Genomic DNA, 5,962 nt, shown 5'->3' on the forward strand with positions numbered 1-5,962 from the left:
GTAACAATTACATATAAAAAACAAAACTAATCAGACAGTTAAACTCTAATAGCAAGAATCAAGAAACTTTAACTTCAACTCCATGGAGCACTGAACTTCACGATGTATGTCATTGATCTTTCTCATGAACTCTAGGTCTCTATCTCCACACTCTATATTACTCGCAATACATAGGTCACGAACGGAAGTAGTTGGCATCGCCCTCAGGTTTCTCGAAACCTGGTCTCTTGTCAGGAGACCACGTTGTAGTCCGTTAAAACACCTCTTCAACTCTTGAAGAGTAGACCTATCAGCCAAAACTTGCTCTTCGATTTGTTTAATAAAGCGTTGCTTGAAATCGTCAGAATATGACTCCATGACAATGTATTTATAATAACTAAAGCAAACAATAACAATTGATCTTTGGCTTTCAGTGAATGAATCTGTGTATGATAAAACAACATTTGAATTGTCAATCGTATTATATAGAATTTGTAACAGGCCAAAGGTCATTTTTAAATGCAATCATTAAATAAAAATTTATATTTAAAAACCATGTATATTTAATGATTTAATGGTAAAACGTGTATAAATTTATATTTAAAAAACTTGTACATTTAATGATTTAATGGGAAAGCAAGTAAAATTAAATATCTAGAAAACCAAAGAACAAAATTTAAACCTTCAAAAAAGGTTATCATAACTAGGAAATGTCTGTTCATTTACCACATCAAACATTTTACACACTATAAAGGTTCATGATTACTTTACTTGAAAACATCAACACTTCATTTTTAAAAAACCCTTCACCCTAAAACAAACTGTCCAAAAAACACTAACACTCTTTCTAAATGGCAAGCAAAAGCTTCTACCACTGGTCTGAAACTGCCGATCTTAAAATTGAATTTTTAGGATGGTCACTTGAAGAACAGAGAAAAGATGAAGAACTCAACAAAAAAGTTGCTATGGTGAGTGATAAATATTATAAGCAAACCTGGAGTAGCATTGCACTGCTGGATGAAGTGGTCTGCTCTCCTCCATCAGCGTTTAAAGAAAAAGCAGAAGAGTTTATCACACATCTGCTGAAACAAGATCAAAAGACCTGTGATATGCTTGCTGATCTGCAAATTAAAACAAACAATGAAATTGCATGGAAGAAGGCGAGAGAACGAGATATCTTATTAAGTGTTAATTGTAATGTATAATTTTTAATTTTTACTATTTTTCAAAATCAGAATTTTGTAATACTATTTAATATCGAATGAGTTGTATCGTTTTTCTTTGTATTTGTTTTATGAGTCGGTGTTAAATTATTTTTAATACTCAATTGGTATAATATCATTTGCAGGTGAAGTGAAATTATTTCGAAGGTTTAAATGATTTCTTGGGCTTCGTTCCTATTGGTGCTTGGTAAGGGAATTGAAGGAATGCTGGATGGTAACAACTTAATATAGTACCGTTAAATTACTAGCTTTACCCTTTTCAGTTCTTAATTATGTATCTTACGTACGTTTAATAACAGGTACAATCCATTTCTCATGGCTTGCTATGATCCCGACACTGATGAATATCAAAGTGTCTGTCGTGTAATGTCCGGCTTCTCTGATGCGTTCTGTATAGAGGTTCGTTGTTTTTGAACGACATGTTTTAAGAAATAATGTATTAATATAATAAAAAAGACTAGCTTATTTAAGTAATGTTCTTATTTCTTATTTTTGGTATTGAAACATTTGAAGATGAGAAATTGTTAAATCTCTTGATGTTGAAGATGGTTATCTCCCGTCAAAGCGTTCGGATTCTTGGTTAAAGGTTTGTTTGTTTTATGAGTCGGTGTTAAATTATTTTTAATACTCAATTGGTATAATATCATTTGCAGGTGAAGTGAAATTATTTCGAAGGTTTAAATGATTTCTTGGGCTTGATTCCTATTGGTGCTTGGTACGTGAATGGAAGGAATGTTGGATGGTAACAACTTAATATAGTACCATTAAATTAATAGCTTTACCCTTTTCAGTTCTTTATTATGTATGTTATGTACGTTTAATAAAAGGTACAGTCCATTTCTCATGGCTTGCTATGATCCCGACACTGATGAATATCAAAGTGTCTGTCGTGTAATGTCCGGCTTCAGGAAGGTGAAGATGGCTTCTGGTGGTCAAGATTTGATATGGCCTCTTTCTCTGTCTCCACTCTCAAAACCCTAGCTCCGCACCATATTCTTCAAAAATGAGGGTGGGATGCGACATAGATGATGAGAATCCGAGTCTAGATTCGACTTGCTAGGTTTGTATTCATCTTTTAATCGTTATATATGTTTTTAGGGTTCTTACGTGTGCTTTTAATTCAGTGAGTTTATTCATATTAGAAAAAATAATGAAGAAATTGTTCTTGATTGATTTTTGGAAGCCGAAATTCAGTGTCAATTTAGGGTTAGTTATTGTGTAAAATCAACTTTGTTCATCGATCAATCATTTTGTTTTGAAATTAGTTGAAATAAGGGATTGTTTATGTGATAAACCAATGTGTGTGTAGAATATTTTGTGCAGTTGCGTGTTTCAAAAACGAAGATGAAGGAGCGGAGGTGAAAGAGAACACAAACAAGATTTTAGCCGTCTTTTTTGCTGAATTTGGTATCACAAGTGATGCAGCATTGAAGGTCGGTACGTTCGAGTTGGGTCGCGTCGGGTCGGGTCATTTGTTTATTAAATGTATCCCGTGTGGGAATTGAGTTTGGTTAGGATGATAAGTAGTGGAGTTCTGTTTTTCTTTAATTTCTTGATCACTCAAATGAGGCTGGTTAAATTTTTCGCATTTTTATGTTATTGAATGACACTATTTACTTAAGTTGTTATTGTTAACATCTATGAAGAGATTTTTTAATTTATTATTGTATTAACAATTAATCAATGTAGTGTAAAAGTTTAATGAAATAATATGTTACATTTTAACCAAAAAAACATGTTTATTAACTAATAAAAATAAACAACCCGGGGAGCATTCCTGGGTGATAACATGTTAGTTATTTTTTATCATTTTATTTAAGTATTTATTGCTTATAAATAATAAATGACATGTATAACTTTCTCGAGCCCGGAAAGTATTCCCGGGTAATAACCTAGTTGTTTCATATGCATGTGTGCTCTTTCTTTAAAGTTGTGATTATCTAGTAGTGACATGTAACTTGAAAAAAAAAATAAACGAAATTATTTCTATGATAACATGTTCAGAATTATGTGTCTAATTAGATTTTCGGTTGATTTGCAAACATGAAAGCATAGCCCCTATTTTGCGAATGGCACCACGAACCACATTAGAGATTTAGAGGTGAATGAAGGTTAGCCTACAAGAACGATGACTTCACAAGAGCCCAGCCCACAACAACAAAATGAGATTGGGCCGTGTGACCCATGAAGATAGTTTTTGAGAGTTGGGGTTTTTTGTTTGATGTATAAAGTGGTGTTTCCCTCACTTCGCAGCAGTCATTTATTTGGTACTGGTTTGGTTAGGTTAGTCACAGTATCGTAACAGAAAGAGGAAGGAAAAACAACTAAAATTTAATGAACGCCAAGGTATGGCATCTGAAATCAAAAACCCGAAAAATATCATCGTTATAATCAGTGACGGACCCAGAAATTATTTGTTGGGGGTGCGGATAAGGTGTTCAACCATATTTTCAAGGGGTGCGGTCGTATTTTTGCCTAAAATATACACTAACTTTTTGTTTTCAAGGGGTGCGGCCGCCCACCCTGGCCAAAGAGTAGGTCCGCCCCTGATTATAATTAACATATAATAAAGGTTGTTAAAAGGCCAGATTCAATGATTTATCTGTCTGCCAAAAAATATTTGTTTAAATCTTCTAGCGAAACAAGGATGCTTAATGTATATTATCTTGATAAAGTATAAAACATATTATAACGTAAGATGGACTAAAAATTATACACTTAATTTAAACCTAAATTTACCCATGGTATTATAGCCTTGTGGCATCTTGGGGTGGGATAGGATAAGGCTTATGAACCATTAGGTTATGGGTTCGATTATCACTGGAGGGTTTCTCCCATATTTATTGAGTTTTCTCCTGAATTTGTGTATAGACATTATTGCCTAGTGGAGATGGATATGATCGGATGACTTCGCTAGTAGCACGATGATATTCTAGTAGTCCGTTAGTGATTCATATTTGCCGTTCGAAAAAAATTAATACCTAAATTTGAAAACCATGAATGTTATATTTAAATGATGAAGACACAAGATGGTTAATTATACAAGAATTAATTTATGCTAAAAACAAAAGTGCATGGTTGTTTTAATAAGTTAAAGTACTTTTTTATTTATACTGTTTATTGACTTTTGTGTACACAAATGAGACTTGAAAGGCAATATTGTAATTTTGCTGGTCAATGTATTGAAAGGAAATTATGATGTGGCAAAACTTTGATTGATTAAAAGTAAACAATTGTTTGACTTGTTATGTTTTAAAATATACTAGCCATTTACCCGCGCGATGCGGCGGGAGTGACGATTTACAATAGAATACTCGTTTACCGTTAGTTTATCACCTATAGGTTTGGCGGGAGTGACGATTTACAATAGGATACTCGTTTACCGTTAGTTTATCACCTATAGGTTTGTTGTTCTTCGATTTCAATATGGCGCGATAAATTGTAGCAAGTGAATTTAGAGAGAAAAATGGCTCAAGATTTTAGGGTTTCATTGTTTAGAGATGTAATCCGGGTCAAGTAGGATCTATTAGTACCTTATGTAATTTAAATTGTAATCCAGGTCAAGATTTTAGGTTCCTTTGTCCAACTATTTATACTTGTATTAAACATAACTACAAAAACAACATTAAAATGTTAAGTGTTGAAAAGGTAACGCTGTCTGATTACTTACTGCACGTTGGCACATATTTACCAATACATATGCTCTAAAGGTCAAGTCAAGATTTGAAACCTGCCAACCGATGGGTCAATATTGTGTTTTATAACAGATGAAGTGATGGCATATCTAGTAAAGTTAACCACATAACCCAACCAACCATTTTCTTGCTACAACTAACTGATTCCGAAGATCCATTTTTAGAGTTCGAAAGCCTATTTTGACCCGTTAGTTGACCCAAACAATGAACTTGAGTGGCAATGCACACAAAGAATAACTTTACCTTTTGCTGTGCACGACACTTCGTACAAGTGTATACAAGATAATCAATTATGAATACATATTGGTAGCTAGCATCATAAATATGAAATTATCTTGTTTTTGTTGGTCCAATAGTTGTTCCCATTCAAGCATCAGAAATATGTAGGTGGTTTCTAATATATAATCAGAACATGCATACATACATACATCTGTTTTTTTTTTAAAGTAGTTCACTACAGCATGATTGCTTTTTATTATAAACTTGAATGGCTATCATTTCAAATCCAGAAAACTGATTTGGGATCGATTCAAGCCGACCGGTGTCACTGCAGTAGTCATAGAATAGAGTAAGTACGGAAGTTCTTTGTTGCGTCAAACCACAGGTTCAACCTCTGTTCCCTAGTCGTTTACCCGCGCGATGCGGCGGGAAACATATCACTTAGGTTGGTTAGTTTATGGCTATGTATGGGGCAGCGCCGATAATTTACAACTCAGACCTCGTTTTCTGTTAGTTTATCAATACTCTAGGGGGTTCACCGTGCTTTGCGCGAGACACGCCGATTTCTAACAAAAATTTAAATAGAAACGTAAATGAAACGACACCTCTATTCAAAACGAAAATCATGATATGACTATCCTACACATTTTGACAGCTAAGGCAACCAGCTGACCTGCCTTCTCCAACCTTGTTGTCATCGTTGAAATTGTTTGTAGCAGCATGTAACTCCTTCAATCAGAATATCCTCCATGCCTATTCTTTCTTCCCTTTCTCTATCCTATTCAATTACCAACAAGTACACACAAACATCACGTAAAAGTCCCTTTCATACATTGTCTAAGTCAA

At 34.0% G+C, this 5,962-nt stretch overlaps 1 long non-coding RNA gene across 2 annotated transcripts; it reads left to right on the forward strand.

The window, feature by feature from the left end:
• Nucleotides 1-1,326: 1,326 nt before the first annotated feature.
• LOC118481552 lies at nucleotides 1,327-1,944 on the forward strand. 2 transcript variants are annotated; one of them, XR_004865772.1, is made up of 4 exons: nucleotides 1,327-1,416; nucleotides 1,502-1,601; nucleotides 1,716-1,788; nucleotides 1,856-1,944. It is a non-coding gene; the product is annotated as an uncharacterized LOC118481552 (long non-coding RNA). The 2 variants fall into 2 exon arrangements; XR_004865766.1 differs by having other exon boundaries at nucleotides 1,328-1,416; nucleotides 1,716-1,856.
• The last annotated feature ends 4,018 nt before the right edge of the window (nucleotides 1,945-5,962 follow it).

This window comes from Helianthus annuus, chromosome 1, assembly GCF_002127325.2.
Source record: "Helianthus annuus cultivar XRQ/B chromosome 1, HanXRQr2.0-SUNRISE, whole genome shotgun sequence".
Classification (NCBI taxonomy): domain Eukaryota; kingdom Viridiplantae; phylum Streptophyta; class Magnoliopsida; order Asterales; family Asteraceae; genus Helianthus; species Helianthus annuus.